Source organism: Mytilus galloprovincialis, chromosome 7 (genome assembly GCF_965363235.1).
Source record: "Mytilus galloprovincialis chromosome 7, xbMytGall1.hap1.1, whole genome shotgun sequence".
NCBI lineage: Eukaryota > Metazoa > Mollusca > Bivalvia > Mytilida > Mytilidae > Mytilus > Mytilus galloprovincialis.
The window spans coordinates 76,821,221-76,840,053 of NC_134844.1; the positions used below are offsets into that span (position 1 = coordinate 76,821,221).

Sequence of the window (18,833 nt, forward strand, 5' to 3'; positions counted from 1 at the left end):
TTTGAATCTACGTCATGTGTGCATATGTTACATATGTAGATCAGATTCTTCTTTTTCTCTTTAAATACGTCCTGAATAGCGTTCCGTGCATCTTTTTGACATTATTTTTTAATTAAATCAATGGCAACAATTGAGTCCAAACAAGAAGCAGTTAAAAGTTCAGGTCTTGTTTCAACTTGTTTTTAACAGCATGCTTTGCTCAAGCGCTTCCGACAATCCATTCTAGTATAAGGTATCCGATTTCTTTGTAACCTTTCTTATGAAATGGTACACAATTGCTTTTTTAGGTACGCTTTTATTTTGGCAGACCAATGACAGTTTAGTTTAAACCTTTTGGCCTTTTGGAATCTAAAAGATGTTCTTTTTGAGCTATATCTCGTCTAGTGAAACTAGTTCGCTGCAATTTTCGAATATTTGGACATCTGTTTTATTTTTTATTATCTGCTACATTTAAATCATCATTGATGTATTGAACATCTTCATTAACATACATGTTTGTTTGTTCGTGTTCGGTGCCACTTGAATTAGTACTTTCAGCAGAATTATGTTTTTGAACTTCAAGGACCATACACTTCTTCCCATGATTCGAAAAATTTGTAATACTCTAAACAATATATAATCTACGCTGATATTCACCACCAGTAACCAGGTTCAATACTTGCCATTTGTTGTAACAGTATTTGTGTCTCCCTGTAATTTGTGCTTTGAGACATTTTCCTCGCTAGTTTTGGTGTACATATGACAGAACACACTGCTGAATTGGTTTTTGATATATTATCTAATAATCTATGTGATGTCCTGACTGTTAAACTTCCAACGATCTGACACTGCTTAAGCAACACACAAGATTTCCCGATTAATTTCTCATAGTTTGAGTATGATTTGTTCATCTCTTTTGCAATAAAAACTGACAAAACAAAACATGAATTTTCCGTGTGATTTGAGGTTGTGTCAGTGTTAATACTCTATGAATAAGATGTTTCTGTATATGTATATTTTTTAATTACAGTTTTAATAGTATTCTTGCAAAAGAACACGACACAGTTATCAAAATTGTCATATTTAATAAAAAAAAAAGTAAAACAAACAACAATAATTAGTTTTTTTGATATTCTGTTAAAATAATATATTTAAAAGTAAAGATAAACATTTTTCCAAAACATATTCTTGTCAATATAGGGCAAATTGTCATAATGCATTGTTATACACGTTCTCAATATCCATGATTCTTTGTTGATTGTTTACTATAAGGTGACAATCAGTAAACAATGGTTCAAACCACGGCAATTAATTAGCTGCCATATTTGTTAAATCATAACAGACAAAGAAAAAAACACCTGACGATTATACTATATTTTTGCGTCAGAAATTATCAAATCATGCACAAAAGACTAAGTTTATGAAATATACATGCATTGGTTTAAGAATATGATAAACATTGTTGTTCAACAATCACTTGTTTCATGTGACTTTAATACAAATGAAAGAGTTTCACACAGAAGACAGCAATAACCCGTTGTCTAGTAAAATTTGTGAGCTTCTGGTAATTGTTTATCAATCACTTACAATGGACCTAATATTGTCAAAGACACATGTGCAATTTAGTGACAAAAAAAATCTATAACTAAAAAAACCAACTGACTACACATTTTCTTTGGTTCATTCGCAAATGTTTGCAGCTGCAATTTATCAACATACATATATCTCAAAACCCATTTCATTCCATTTTTTTTTATCAAAATATACAACAAATTTGTACAAATTTATAACCAAAAAAATATAATATAAATTGTATCTTTTTAATCATTTTTGCTAAACATAATATCAAATCATAAAATATAGTTTATTCGTAATTTACACTTTACAAAAACGCATGGTCTTTTTCTGACAGAAGTAATTTGTGCGTTGAGCCATTCGAAGTTATCGCAACTACGTTCTTTGATTTGCCCCCGACGACAAAAATATTCCCATGTTCATCAGCAGATATGCCACTAGGTCCCGTCAGAACGGTTTCGTTTAAAAAGGTCCATAAGATATCTCCAATTTTATTATGACAAACTATCGTATTCGTAGCTCTCTTTCTTGAGACCAGATTATTGCCAATTATATTTATCCTTATCATCCGATAAACGGACTTCCTGTAACTTTCCTTTATCAGGACACACTAAAAATAAGCCACGCGCTGAAAAACTAGTTTCAATGCTTCTGAAAACCCGATTTTACACTAAGTAATTTGATGTTCCTCTCAGTATATGAGATAATGGCCAGAGTTTCATCGTCGGTGCATGCAACATCATATATATTTGGCATAATATTGGTGATTTTTGTATCAAGGTTTCCTTGGTATGTATAAAATAACAAAAAAAAAGAAGAGTCGAAGTTTGATACTACGACATTCCCACAAGAAAATATGCCACAGCCTGAAACATTGTAAGCTGTTTTACTTATTTTCGTTTTCAATTCCAGTGATATATGCTGAACATGAATTTTAGACTTTACGTTAACTTTCATTGATTGCGCTTGTCCCTCTTTCTTTTTTTGTAATGGCAGTTCACATGGTTGAATATCTACTATAATTTTTCCGAACGCATTTATTTCTTTACTGATAGTTTGTAATGAACTGTTTAATTGACAAGAAACTACGGTGTGAACAAAACTAACACCTTTAATCCAAGTCTGCAGGTCATTTTCTGTTTTATTTATTATTCTTTAAATTCTAAATGAGAAATTCCTAAAAATGTTTGCATACTCGTTGTATGTTTCTTTATGGTTTCTACGTCAGTTATGCACTCATTAATTTCATTTTGGTTTTTATTCAGAGACGCAATGAAGCTTTGCATTTGTTTGGTTGAATTTTCAACAGCTGTGTTCAGTTCGGCTTAAACATGGTCTTGCATTTTATCAAGGTGAGAATCTAAATGCTTTTGAAGTGCTAATATCTCGCATTCGAAGACATTTTTAACCACATCTTCAATGGAAAATATCTCTTTACATTCCTTGTGGATGAGTGAAATGGCACATTTTCCGCATAAAAGTTGGTTATGCTTTTTGCAACACAACAAATATTTATCATCGTGATCGCTACAGTGCAATTTAATGTTTGCAATAAAGGATGGTAATTTTTGGAAGTCAACAATTGGAATAATGTTGTGGTTTCGTGTTGCCTTGATGAGACTTTTGTGTTCTCTGCAATCTTTGCATAAACCTTCATCACAATCTGAGCACAAAACCATGGGCATGCAGCTTATATATGTGTTGTAGAGTACAAATGCCTCAATTATCAAAAGAAGTCGTCATGCCCTGAAAAACATTATATTAAAATCTGTTTATCTATAATTAGAATGAAATAAAGTACTCAACCGATAAAAGTCAAATTCATATATACACGTTTTAAATGCCAGCACAAAATAAAAGAAAATAAATATATAGGACACGTTTCCTCGACGAAAGCGTATCATTTTGCATAATAACATAAACTTTCAAAACTCATTTTGTGAAAGCGTGTACAGTTAGATTTGCTTTTACCAATGAAAACATTTTTTTATATAACCTTAATCATCTTGATGTCTCGAATCACTGGGGTAAATGTGATCTCCGTAACTGCAGTTACGTATATCCAAAGATGGCGGAAGACGTGTCTGGTCAATATTCTTTTGTCAATTCTGTAAAATTCTGTTTTATTCTTCGGTATTTCCTATCTTATTATTGCTAAGTTTGAAACTGAAATACAAAGCTTCTTTTCATAGTTCAACAGCTAAATGGAGAAATCATCATTTAAAAAAATCGCGAGGATATGGGTAACTGCATAGACTGATATCCGTAACTGTAATAAACGTTTAGAGAAGGATATCCGTAACTGTTGAGTTGCATTGCTTCGGCTTCATTCATTATGTTCGATTTAATAGTTCGTTCATCATTTTTGTCCAAATTAAAATGTCATGAATTCGTCAAAATATATATAATCATCGGGATGAAAAAATATGCCCAAAATGTTATAACAACATTACAAAAATTCCACTGTTTATGACGGCTCCACCGTGAGAATAAATCTTTCGGACGTTGGATATGTAATAACTGAGAATAAAAGTCTTAGATGCATGAGTTTTTTTATTAGTTTTTTTGGCTTTGATCTAGCTTTCAGTACTTGCGATTACTCTGAGATCTGCCTAAATTGAGTGTCAGGTTTTTTTTTTGTTTTTGTTTTTTTTAATGTACAAGTACCCTCCCACGTGCAATTTGTTTGTATAAAATTTATTTTTACTTGAACCCACCTGAAGCATTTTCAACTGATTTTTTAGTGAGCTCTTATTTTGATCGTTACCTCACTTTCCCAATTTAGGGGAAGGTTGGACGCAAGCTAACATGTTTATCATCGCCACATTCTGTATTTGCTTAGGCCTGACCAAAGTGAGGAGCTTGCACTTCAGTGGTTGTTTTTAGTTGCTGTGTTACATATTTGTATTTGTTATTTTCTATTTTGTGTACCTAAATAAGGCCATTAGTTGACATGTTTGGATTGTGTAACATTTCAACGGTCCTCTCGGGGACTTTAAAAGCAAGACTATGTGGTATGGCCATTGCTCATTAAAGATAGCTATTGAAGGCCGTAAGTTGACCGATAAATGTTAATTTCTGAGCCTTTGGTCTGTCGTGGAGATTTGTCTCAATTACACTCGTGCCACATCTTTACATTATTTATATGTTCAGGACGTGAAAAACTTTTAAAAAATAAATACAGTACGTAAGTCTTGCATCAAAGGCCGTTCTGGATGAAGGTCAAAGAAATATCGACTGCTACGGAATGAAAGAATGAATAGAGACGGAAATTTATCTTTGCCACATGCCATCTATGGCCCCTCAAAGATTTGTTATGAGGGTTATTAACGTACAAAGAGCACGGAATTATCTTTTCACAATGCATCTGATTGCACGTCCACATCATGACCAGACGTGGATGCGTACTTGTGTATCCAGCACAGCCAACTTGGAATTTGTCTTCCTTGCTACCAATTTTAGTTTTAGTCAATGGTTTTATGGGAGGTAGACAAATTCCAATCCCAAGCCAGTCTTAAAGGTCTTGGAATATAGTGTTTAGGTACGGTAATTGTTATTTATCATTTGATGTACGTAATTTGTGCCATTGTGTTTCGTCTTTGTATATTGTAAACCTCTACTCTATTTTACGGGTTGATTATATATTTTTTAAGGCTCAGTATTCATACACATCGGCATTGTGTTACGATGCTATGGTCATTTTGTACTCTTGTCTTCAAATTTGGATTATGAACTTCATCCTTAAAAGTGTTTATATGCCATATTTTGTTTATCTGTTGAAATAGTTTTAATTTTTTTTTATAGTGATTAAGATTTAAATATAATGTTCAACATTTTATCTTTTGTATTATGATATTTTGACCTATCTTGTCTGTTTGCTTTGCTCAAAAATTGTTGTTGATATAATGGAATTCTGTGTGATTCGCATACAAGTGAGAGGCTTGGCTATCTATACAACCAGGTTTAACCTTCCATTTTCTACATGCGGAAATATTTGTATCAAATCAAGAATATGACAGTTGTTATCAATTTCTAAGTGATTAAGATTTTCCCATTTGCTAAAGGACTGTTCGTTCTCAATTTTACTTATATATTTCATCTGTAATAAATTACCAAATCGCCGTCCTCTACCTTCCTATGCATAGTGCTGACTTTATAAAAATGCAGAATTGGTAGTCTGATCAATCTTTCCACATGATAATTTTAAGACTTCGAAGAACAAGTCTGATTCATATTTATAATCACTTTTAATAACCGTAGACATTTATGTTTTTTCAAACATGATTGAATTGTTTAATAATAAAATCAGTTACGGATATCAATATTTCCAGTTACGTATATCATTGACAATTTATTTTCTTCAGTTACCCATATCATCACGATATTTTAGATGGCTGTTTTCTCTGTATAGCGATTGAATGATGACAACAAAACACATAGTATTTCAGTTATAAATTTAGTAATACGTTTAAAAAGACATGAAGTACTAAAGAATAATACATTATGATTACAAAATTGACAAAAGAAAAATTGACCAGAAACATCGTCCGCCATCTTTGGATATACGTAACTGCAGTTACGGAGATCACATTTACCCCAGTGTCGAATGACACTATTCACAATATATATTTTAGAAAATTTCCTTGTAAAGAAAGGAATGTATTTTTCTCTTGCAGAGCTCTGAACGCTTATCCGATTTTTGGTATTATTTTTGTCCAGTTAGATTGACCAGCTCTTTAACGTTTGTATTTGTATTACGTTTGTTTTGTGTTGTATTAAATATTTCGAAATCAAACTTTAAATGTCAGAATACGGATCTAGTGCAATAAAACATGTACTGTTTATTTTATTCAGTATTCACAGCAAGCAAGGGCTAAATATAAACCATAAGACAAGGAATACAATGCAACACCACACTTCCTTTATATTAATAGCTCACATATACTATGACACAGAATCCTATCAACAATGATTCATTTCACAAGCTTTACATCATGCATAATGGATGATCAAAAGATATAATCCGAAAACCAAATATTAAAAAATACTCACAAAAATGATGTAGTTAACAGCTGCTTTGCTACGATAAAGAAAATTAACAGTTGTATATTAAAAGTAATATATCGATTGAGAAAAAACAAATCCGTGTTACCAACTAAAACTGAGAGAAACACATCAACTATAAGAGGAAAACAAAAGAACAACAGGACCACTGAAGTGCGACAAAAACAAAAGCTAACATACATAGAAACGAACTATTTGATATAAACAACTGCCATATTCCTGAATTGGAAAAGTGCATTTAAAGAACAAATGGTGGATTGAACCTGGTTTTATAACTTAAATGACAACACTACGTGGCAGAAATTCATCACAAACACACGCAAGAACACTCATCACAAAGAATCGTACAAAGAAACATTATAATAGTCTACGCAACATGCAAACCACAGAACAACAACGAACATCTTAATACGCACATTGATATTTGATATATTTAACTTTAAAAAACACCTGATCTATTTGCCGGATGTTACACATGTTAAATGTAGGATATCAACTATGACTAGAATTAAATCCTTTAGTCTTTTTCGTATTCACGGCTGCTGTGAAATTCACTCTTATATTGATTGCCATTCTATGGAACATCATACCACATGCAAATCGAGTTAGTAAGTGAAAAATACAGATAAACAAGGCTATTCATCATGTAATGATACACATGTTTAAAATCGACTATAACATGTATAATGAATGTTAATATGAATTTGGTCAGTGTTTCTTCTCTTTGGAATTTTTGTTCCTTTCGTCATGTCGAGATCTTATTAAAGGTTACTTTATTTGATTGGTTTAATAATCGTGGAAGCCACTGGTGATAATTAAATGCTTACATCTATGTCATTTTGTCTCTGCATATAGATACCGATAATAGCAGTATTTTATTTCTCATAGAAAGTGATCAACAATTTCGGCATTGTAGACTTGTTTGTAGATTTTATATTTCTGATTATGTTTTGCAATTAAAAAACTATATTATACTTATCGAGATAATTAGGCGATTGACGTTGTAAATTTAATCAGTAAAGAGCCATAACGTTTTTATAGAGAGTACTTTTTAAAACTAGATATTACAGTACTGATTCTGTTAATTGACGACGACGACGGACGGCAAATGATGTGAATAGCTGGCTGACCCTAAAGAATCTTAAAAAAGAAAAAAAGATAATAAAAGAAAACAATTGTATTACTAAATTAACTATGTGATGACTGGCCTACACGCTTCTCAGTTGCACACGTGCATCAAGTACATTCTAGGTGAAAACCACCCGTTTGTTGATATAGTTCTGTCGAGTTTTAACAACTATTCAACTATTCACATGATTCATGTATTTTGATATGTTGCATACAATCCATTTAATACTTTACTCAGTGGTTCTTTTTACATACCTTAAATGCAGTCAAACATGAGAACAAAATTAGTAAATGTCTCAAAATTTACAAAATTCAACACTTCGTCATTTGAAGTAGATCGTAAGCCTTATTTCTGGTATCACTAGGAAAATCAAATGGCTAACCGCTAGATAGGTTAAAGAAATCTATATTTGATTATGTACACCAACCCGAGGCTATTATAATTTACCTGTATGGCTCACTGAGATTGCAAATTATTTTATCGTATCATCATTAACGGAAGGTTCTCCACTCCAGATACCTTTTTGTCTCTTTTATTGTTTCGTTTTTTTATTGTTGTAAAGCTTTCTCTGTTGACACTGTGTTGACATGAATTATCATTGGTATGGTCATAATTATAAATTAACTGTTAACAAAACTGTTAACACTGTTAACAAAAAAATCAACTTTTGAAATACCAAGGCTTTTCTACCTCAGAAATAGATAACCTTTTCGCTGTATTGAAACCCATTGGTGGCCTTCGGTTGTTTCCTGCTTTTTTGGTCGGTTTGTTGTCTTTTGGACACATTCCCCATTTCCATTATCAATTTTACTATAATAGTGATGTTAAAAATTATTCATTTCATTCTTAGGTAATAACTTTATGTTCTTTTCAATCTTCATATCGCACAGTAAAGTAATCCAAAAAAAAAAAATGAATAAAAATAATATTAAAGATTTTTTTTCAAAGCAAATAAAAATCAATTCAATCATATTTAAATAGAATGATTTATAATTAAGATTTTTATTTATCGTAAAATAGAGACATAAGAAAGCAAATAAAAATTCAAATTCAAAAAGTCATGGTTGAAAAAAACAACAGGCAACAGGCAAATAAGTTCTTGGCACCAAATGAAATACACAAAATAATTGGTCTAATCCCAAGTCCTCCGAAAGGGGAAGAAGATACTGATTCACACGAGGCACCAGTCATGTTGCTCACGTACGTATAAACCCATAACCACAATATTCATTTTTTTTTAAATTGGGAAAACATAATATAGGAGTTAAGACTCTCTATAAGACAATACTATTATATGTGATAGTATTCAGTAAAAAAGTGCTAGGTCGTTATGATAAAGATAGTAAAACTCTCCGACTTTCTGCCTTAATACATATTTAGGCGTTACGTCTTGTAAACATGAGCTAGCTGGAACTCTATAGAAGAAAGCAGGGATAGTCAAACTCCTTAGTCGAAGAGAAACTTTTCCGAAAATGTCATGTCAACACAAAAACAAAGACTTCAAAATTAAAGACAAATAACAGTCAATAAAACAAAAAATTGAAAGCTAAAGATCGAGCAAAACGAACCCCAAAAAAAACCCCGGTATTGATCATAAGTGTTTCGGAAAGCAGATCCTGTTTTTGATGTGACAACCGTCGGGTTGTTGCTCATGCAAGTATTTCGCAGTTGGGTGAATCAGTGATGCCACTTCAAGGAAAAGAGGACGGGAACATGGTTAATGATTCTTATATTACACATGGGAGCAGCAAACTAGATACATTTTTCTTAGTCTCCTGTTTGATGAACAAATCCAGTACATCCCTCAAGCAAGGCCAGCACACTAACTAGTGACCGCTCTTGTGATTGAAAATCCTGCATGGATGAATTTCAATAGTGAATAGAAACACATTGACATATAATTATATATATATTTGATAGCCGTTAATAGAATATGAGAAACAATAATCATAGCGCTATTACGTTCCATCGCTTTATTTTGCACCTCTGTGAATGAGGGAATCCATTCAACACCAGCTAACTAGAACGTACCACATTCTGTATCTGAATGTCCCAAGCCAGGAACACAAACCAATTCATTAGCTGGGCCTGTTGGTTGATGTTTGTCATTTTTGTTTGAAATTAATTGTTGTATAGATCAGACCGTTGATTTCACTTGTCATGTTTTTCGTTTGTCAAACTGTGGGCTTAAAACAGATGTATTATACATGTACGGTATGAATTTTGTTCGTTTAGAAAGTGGTATGATGACATTCAATTTTTTCACTTTTTATGTCATTTAGTGTATTGATAGTTAACAAACCATTTGGATATTTTCAGAATTAAGAAACCGGTATGCTTTTAATATCACATTTGTATATCTTTCCTTTTTTTTTATCACAAACTCGTAAAGAGTTTCTCGGAATTTAGAGTCTGGCCTGCGATTTTTTTGTGGTAGTGTTCAAGTGTAATAATTAAAAGGACTGCCAAATCTATTTATTAGAAAGATGTGGGAAACCCTTTTCTCCAGATGTTATTTCTTGATTTCGAAGAAGATTTTAACCAAGTTACGTATCTTTCAATGAAAGTTTCAGAAACTGTTAAAAAAAATCAAACACGTTAAGATCATTTACCAATAAAACATAATGAATACTGAAATAAAGACATATAATTATGACTTTTATTTAGATGTTATCTATGTATCGAAATGATTCTTTTGTTAGAATCTTAGTAATTCTATAAAGGGTTGGTAAAGTTGTTGATGTCTACATCTAAGTGTCATCTGCCATCAAAACACAAATTGTATTGATCAGTAAAATACTAAAATATTTTCATTATTTAAATTTTGATACTGTCTCGTGATGACGTAAAATCATCTGCTCAAGTCTCGTAAAAGTCAGTGTCTGTTGATCTATGCAAACGTACAGATTTATACATACATGTATCTCTGTATCAATTTCCCAAGAAGTCAACTCAGTAATAATCATTATCAGAAAAATACGGACTAATGTTGAAAAATATACGGGAAAATCTTTTAATTATGACAAAGCTACTGTCCAATTTCGTACAATTCCATGAAGGTTCGAGAAAGTTGTTGATTTCTGAAGGTCGACGAAGCCATAGACAATGGAATGAAGGAGCGCTTCGTGTAACTGCTGCGACGTTCATTGTGTGTTAAAAAAAACTGAAGAAAAGGTCATGAATTGCATTTGTATGACATATTTATCAATAAATTAATTAAGTTTCTAAGCAAAATAGTTTCGATTAAAACAATGCAACAGCTGAGCATATATTTACGAGTAGTTAACAGTGTACACAAATGCTTGACCATCTTTTTCGTTTGCTACAAGCAAAGATTTCAATTCGCTATTGTAGTCAATTGCCCACGGAGAACCACACAAGTCTGTTTCTGTCAAGAGTATTTTGTGATTTGTGCCATCAGAGGATATTATAATAACATTTTTTGATTTGCTTCCGGCGACAAAAAGATTTCCATGTTCATCTACTGTGATACATCTGTTTTCTTTAATAACCGTTTCGTCTTTAAAAGTCCATAGTAAATCCCCGTTTCTGTTTTGACACGCTACTGTATTTGTATCTTGCTCTTCAGAATAAATATTATTCTCGAATGAAGCTACATATGTAGATACCACATTACGGTCAATTATCTTTGTCTTGGTATCCTCTAGCCCGACCGCCAGCAAATGTCCTTTATTAGAAGAAATTATAAAACTGCCTTTAATGTAAGTTAAACCATTTGAAGGTAAATCTGTATGAATGCTTCTAAATGCTTTCCCCGATTTTAGATTTACAAGTTTTATATTCTCCTCGCCAGATGATACGACCGCAACAGTTTTATTGTCGACACATGCAACATCATAAATCTTAGGCATTATGTTTTCAATTTTTTTTTCAAATTTCCCATCAGGTGCAAACAATTTCAAGTACGAAGGATGATAGTTTGACACCACAAGTTTGCCGCAAGGTAAAATACAACAGCCTGACACATCATTAGATGAAGTTTTGAACTTCGTTTTGAATTTCAGCGTTATATGCTCAACTGAAGTTTTAGGTTCAAGACGTACCGTTAACTGTGCCTGTCCCTCTTTTTTTCTGAGTAATGATAGTTCACATGGTTTGACATGTACGACAGGTTTACCAAAGGTAGTTATTTCGTTACTTAAATTTTGAAGTAAAGTGTTTAATTGGTAAGACACTACGGTTGGACGCAAACTATTACTATCAGTCCAGAGCAATATTTTGTTTTCCGTTTCATTCAATTTGTTTTCTAATTGTTTGATTCCTAAAAATGTTTGCATGTCTGTTGCATATTTCTTTATGGTTTTTACATCGTCTATGCACTCATCAATTTCATTTTGATTTTTCTTCACAGATGCAATAAAGCTCTGTATTTGTTGGGTTGAATTTTCCACAGCTTTGTTTAGTTCAACAATGAAATGGTCTTGTATTTGATCAAGGTGTTGATTTATCTTATGTCGAATCGCTGATATCTCGGATTTGAGTTTATTTTTCGAATCTGACAGTGACGATATATTCTTTTGTTTGTCCTCAAGAATTAGACGCATGTTTTCATTCAATTCTTGGAATGACGACGAGATTTCTGTAAATGCTACAGATGTTTTAGCATTTTGAATCACATTTTCAATGGGGATTATTGCTTTGCATTCTGCGTGTTTCTCAGAAATAGCGCATTTTCTACATAAAACTTCATCGTGCTGCTTGCAAAACAATTGGTACTTCTCATCGTGTTCATCGCAGTGCAGTTTAATGTTTACAATAAAGGATGGCAACTTATGATATTCATCGATAGGAACTGTCGTGTGGTTTCTTGATGCCTTTGACAAGCTATGATGTTTTGTACAGTCTTGACATAGTCCTTCATCGCAGTCTGGGCACCAAACCACTGAGAGCTTAGATACATGTCTTGAAGTACAAACACCACAATGATCAAAAGAGGAAGCCATAACCTATAAAAACAATCTTCATATTATCATACAGTATCACACATGTTTAAATTTAGATTGTATATAAAAACTAATTTACATCTTATATCTTTAAAATATATTACTGCGACATTATTTTTTCCATCATTATATTTCCATATTGTTTTGTAGTCAAATAAATCAAATGTCATCTGATAACGAAATATATACAATAATAATATAGTGTATGCTCTTTACTTCGTATTTAATTTGACTCATATACGGTTATGAACCTAATATGAAAATTAGAGGATTTGGTATAATTGCCAATAAGACAACTCCCCACCGCTCCCAACCAAACATCGAAAGACATATAAGTTGGCAACAGTATGTAACTGTAAATCAGCAAATCCTACATAGCATAGTCAGCAACGGCACTGACGATTCTCGTGTAGTTTGGACTTCATACTTTACAGAAACAGAGAAACTTATCTTACTCACAGAAAATAGAGTATACATATTTATAAACTATGTAAATGATGTCACTTCCACATGAACCCTGCTAGATGGCCAAGAACGCTTCCCAATAATTCATTATAAAATATAAAAAAAAATGTTGGACTTTACTAATGGTCACTGAAGAAATAACAAGATCACGAATAATCATTGAACATATACACCTTTTAATTATTATGTTTTAGATATATTTTACCTATAATCCTTTCTAGTATGAAAAAACCGAATAATTTTGATATTTCAAAATAATTAAAACTCGAATTATTCTTGATATAGTTATTTCAACTTGGACAATTCTATTCGTTGTTTGAAACTAATCATTTATATGTTGAATTAAATGATGATGGAAGAAATATGTCAGAAGGTTAAATTTATACGATTATGTAATCTATATATAGCAAAAAGAGAACTTGACAAATTATATAGATCCATGTCTATTGTTGACGACAGCGTTTTGACTACAGATCATCAATTTGGTTTTGTTAGGGAATGTGGTGTCATCCGCGTATACAACGGATTATTTTATTCATATAAACTCAAATTTCAGATTGAATAATAAAGACAAAAGATTTGCTTGAAACTAAGTTTGAAACAATTTTGATACAATTTTAATAGGGAAGCAAAATGCCATCTTAGAGTAAATGCCTAGGGTCGACTGATTAACTTTTTGTTACATAGTTCGAATATTATTTTTAGGAAAAATTAACTTTAACTTGTCTATTTTCATGAATTTGTTCAGTGAATTTTATGGGTGCACGCCCCACTGTGTCATCTATGTGCTATATTCTGTTGCTGAACATATAGAATGATTTACTTTGGTAACAATAACTCTAGTACATACCTTGAATTCAATAAAACATTAGAACATTTAACAAATTCGATCCCCTGTAAAAGGAAGTAAATAATACGTCATTTTTTCTCTAATCACATGATATAGCAACAGGTAAGATAACTTTAAAATAAAATCAATAAAATATCTTAAAGACAAACAGTTTAACCGATATATCAATGACCACTGGTGTTAAACTGACCACCGTAACTGCAGTTACGGTGATCCCAACATGGCGGAGACCAAAAAAGATAAAATCGTCATTTTGTAATTTCTCCGTGTACACGCATTGTTTTAAAGAATTACTCAGCCGCTAGGTTGATATGTCCAGTACTGTTGTATGTGTGTGTTCTTAATATCATATGTGACCTTTTTACCGAAATAATAGCCATTGAAAATTTACGAAAGATCATCGTTAGTCCAAAGAAAGATAGTCGTAACTTGTAAACAAATAACTTGAAAGATAATCGTAACTGTCTAAGATATGTCTATGATCATAGTAACTGATTTTGTCAGAAACCTTGCTAACGGAATATTTAATTAAAAAATGATGTGTAAAGATAATAACAGACGCGTAAACAACATTCGTGATCGAAATATTTTTTTCAACATAAGGTAAGTTTTCAATTTAACATGATTATTTATACAAATATTTGAATACTATTCGGGACAACCACATGACAATGGTATTAAGAATATAATGCATCCTAATGTTAAAACTTTACTAAATTATAGAAATTCCATTATATTGTAAGAGGAGACGGTGCGACCTTAGTATATTTGCTATGAATCAAATATCCTATTTTTATTATCTTTTTATTTTATTTGGTTAAGTCCGTAATGTTAACTCAGCATCTAAAGCTACACGTATTTTCTACATTGTACCTTTTTATCGTGGTTAAAAATTTACAATATACTCGACAATAATTATACAGATTACGGACTTTGATGTTCAATATCTATATAAGTTAACTGTAAATTGAATAGCTGCAATCGGACAATTAAATTTAATGAAGCGCAATTGATCTTAATTAATTTCCGAAACACAAATCTACTTGATATTTCCGACTTTAAAATGTAAACCGCATTAAGGTTCGAACCACTGGGCCCTGAGTCTCCATGGCTGAAGAGATCGAGACAATGATAAGTAATATTTTAAAATGTAATAAGGTCTCTTGAGATATCAACACATGTAAATTGCAATAACAATATGAAGTACCGAAGTCAACAATGTACACATAAAACAGCATGCGGTGGAATAGACTCTATATTTAGAGGGGGACTTTAGATAAAACAGGACAAAATAAAGTAACGAAGAATCACTCTGAGAAATAAAGCATATCGCATTTACTCAAAACAAGTTGCAGTGTCTTATTCAGACATCGGGGTATAATAAACCCGTAAGCCCTTATCAATATAAATAAAGCACGGCTGTTTTAATCAAACCAAAACGTTGATTATGCCTTATACAGACCTTGGCATTATACGATCAAGCGGCCGAAATAATAAAATATCTACTTCATTTACTAATTACAGGTTAAGAAATAACAACTTTAATCAACCGCGCATTTCGATACAAACTTGTTTAAAATGCGGGGTTCACACATTGCCGATTATTGCTCCCGTTTGAGATCACACAGCGAAGACACGAAAAGTGAAAAAGTCGGATTACTATCCTCAATTATTTGGAATGTCCTATCATTGTCTGAACGCAGTCGTTTAAGTTTGTTACAGATTTCTACGGGTCGGGAATGGTCCGGATAGTTCGGCGAAGCACCCCGACAGTTAGGTGCGTTCCGTAACATTCGGGGATACTCAGCCAATTTTGTCTAGTCGGATTACAAGCGTGACTATGTCGTGATAGATTCTGATGTATCAGATCAAAATCCTAACAATGTTCGGTGTTTTCTGCACGGGGTCCGGTGGAACGGGAATGATCTGGAGAAATTGTTCAGTGCTGTTTTTCTGCCGATTGAGTCCAGATTGCATCCAGTTCTTGTCGATTGCGAAGCGTGTTTGCGAAACCGTTCCGGAACAATCCCATTATTTTTTTTTTACTAAAAATGTTTGCTTATCTGTTGCATTTTCTTGATGCTTTCTACATCTTCTATTCATTCCTCGATATCCCTTTGCTTTTTAGTCAAGGCCATTATGAAGCTCTGTATTTGATTAGTTGAATTATACACAGCTTTGGTCAGTTCAGCAACAAAATTGTCTTGTAATTTATCAAGATGGTGATTTAACTGCTGTCGAGTTACGGAAATCTCGGATTCGATTCGCTCTATTGAAGCTGATATTGAATAATTATTCATTCGTCTATCTTCCAGAACAAGAGCAACGGTCCCCTTCATTTCCTGGAGTGAGGACAGGATTTCTGTAAAAGCTAGAGATGTTTTTACTTTTTTAACGTCATCTTTAAGGGGGAATATTTCTTTGCAATTTCTGAGCTTTTCTAAATCAACACATTTTCTAAAGCACATTCATTATGCTCTTTACAAAACAATAGATATTTCTCATCATACTTTACGTAGTTTCGTGTTTTGTTTTCAATAAAAGCTGGCAACGTTTCATATTTACCAATAGGAAAAACAGTGTGGTTTCTTGAGGCCTTAGATAAGCTATGATGTTTTCTGCATTATTGGCACAATCCTTCGTTACAATCAGAGCACCAAACAACAGAAAGCTTCAAAATATGTGGCAAATCACAAATACCACAACTTTTAAACGAGGAAGCCATAGCCTGTAAAAATAGTATATGTTGTGTAAAATTTGTAAGTTTAATATAAAGCTAAGAAGTTATTGTATGATTGCCAATGAGACATCTCTCCACAAAAGACCAAATGAAATTGTCCGTTCCTAAATTTTATAGACGTCATCACGAGTTTGTTGACCGTTATTGAAGATTGTTGCGAATATGTTCCAAATGTCGGAGATACAATTGTGTTCCTCTTTTCCCGAATGTGATCTTCCGATTTTGATTTATAAACGGTTTTGTAATAACACGGCGGGTGCCACATGTGGATCAGGATCTGCTGACTCTTCTGGGGATCGTCCATAATTTGTTTATGGGGATGGTGTTGTCTAATTATTAGTTTTCTATGTTGTGTTTTGTGTATTATTATTTGTTTCTTTATCATTTTCTTTTTTAGTCGATTTAGTTATTTGCCGATATGTTTGATTGCTTTTTTGTGACATTTACCCTCTATTTCGATAATGGAGGCACTATAACAATTGATCACCACACGTACTTCTATAATGTGCAAAATCAAAACCACGGCAGTCCTAAATGAAATGAAATGACAAGTGTAAAATAATTCAAAAAAAAAAAGACTAAGGGCCTGACTGATGTACAAAATAATAAACGAAAAACAAAAAAAATAATATATAGCAATAAACGACCACTATTAAATTAAAGTAACATGGACATGCAGCATGAGGGCGTGGTTAAACTAGTGTCTGAAGGCACAACCCCCCCTTGTTACTTTTAGGAGTGTGTTCCTATCATTTGTTCGTGTTATCCATATTATTAGTACCTTGTAATTTTCTTAAAATCACCTAAATGAAAAAGCCCCTTGTCTTTGATTACACATGCGCAGGTCAGATAACCAAGGTTATAAGCTACAACAATTTCTCTGTGAAATACTATCCATGACACTATTTTACAATGGAATACTGCCAATTATCATTTCTATAATTCTGTTCGTGAAATTATTTCCTGGTAAATTATTTCTCCCTGACGACTCCTCTGCCATAATATTGTTCGAGTATTCTACATTATTTCATGAAATGTATTGTATATCCTCCCGCTAAAACTGCATCTAAATGTCTGCTATACGGAAACATTTATTATGTATATTAGAAATACCGTTAGGGAAGTATTTTGTCTATCAAACAAATATATATATTCTAACATTCAAACCTTTAAAATTGGTATTTATTGTTGATGATAATAACTGTATCTGATATACGTGTTTTGCTTTTGATTAATAAAATTGAAAATGTTAATGTTATCGATGTCTATAATTTACCTTTATTGAGACAACATTTATGAAATATTTTTTTGCGATATAGAAAAAGAAATTAATCATGTTTAACTTCAATATAACAAAAAACATGTCATCATAATCAAACTTTGCAATATTGGCAATATGCCTTAACAAATCGTCCTTCTTTGGACATTATTTTAGAGACGGAAACAAAATATAATAAGTAAGAATACGATACATTCGATAAAATAGGAATACAATCTAAAACAATATGTCTTATTTAGATCATCGCCCTGATGTAAAAGAGGATTTAATCAACCAATGTAGCCCATCCAGTTATATATTTAGGAGATAACTGTATTGTATTTTAAGCTCCGACGGCATCAATTGGGGATTTGATGGTCGCAAATAAAGTTTACTGGCGACGCGTTAGCGTACGTCCCATAGCATCAATTGTCAATTGATGCCATGTAAGAAAGTGACGTTATCCAATCAAATGAACGTTACAAACGTTGTTGCATTAGAATTTGGAATGGAAGCCGTATTCCACCTATAAACGTTTTTGTTATGACAGCATTTTTTAAGCTTTTGTACATACCTTGGGATGCAATCAAACATACAAACTGTCAAAAACTAAGGAAGTAATTAATATGTCATATTCCTATAATCTCGTAAATATAGAAATAGATTAGATATTTTAAACTTTTAAAATCAATGAAATGAAAAATAACAGCAACATAGTTAAATGGCACATTTAGTTTCAAATAGACCTAAAAATCTTGGTTTATTTGACACAAAATCCCGTTTGACTTTCAAATGCAATCAAACTTTAA

The 18,833-nt window shown here is 32.4% G+C and overlaps 2 long non-coding RNA genes across 2 annotated transcripts in view; both read right to left on the minus strand.

Moving 5' to 3' along the window:
• LOC143083703 (uncharacterized) overlaps positions 1-18,833 on the minus strand; it is a 221,748-nt gene that overhangs the window by 12,436 nt on the left and 190,479 nt on the right. The gene's annotated exons all lie outside the window — the stretch shown is intronic.
• On the minus strand, positions 10,393-14,111 carry LOC143083706 (uncharacterized). The gene is made up of 2 exons (XR_012980844.1): positions 14,027-14,111; positions 10,393-12,714 (listed from the first exon to the last, which is right to left on the minus strand). It is a non-coding gene; the product is annotated as an uncharacterized LOC143083706 (long non-coding RNA).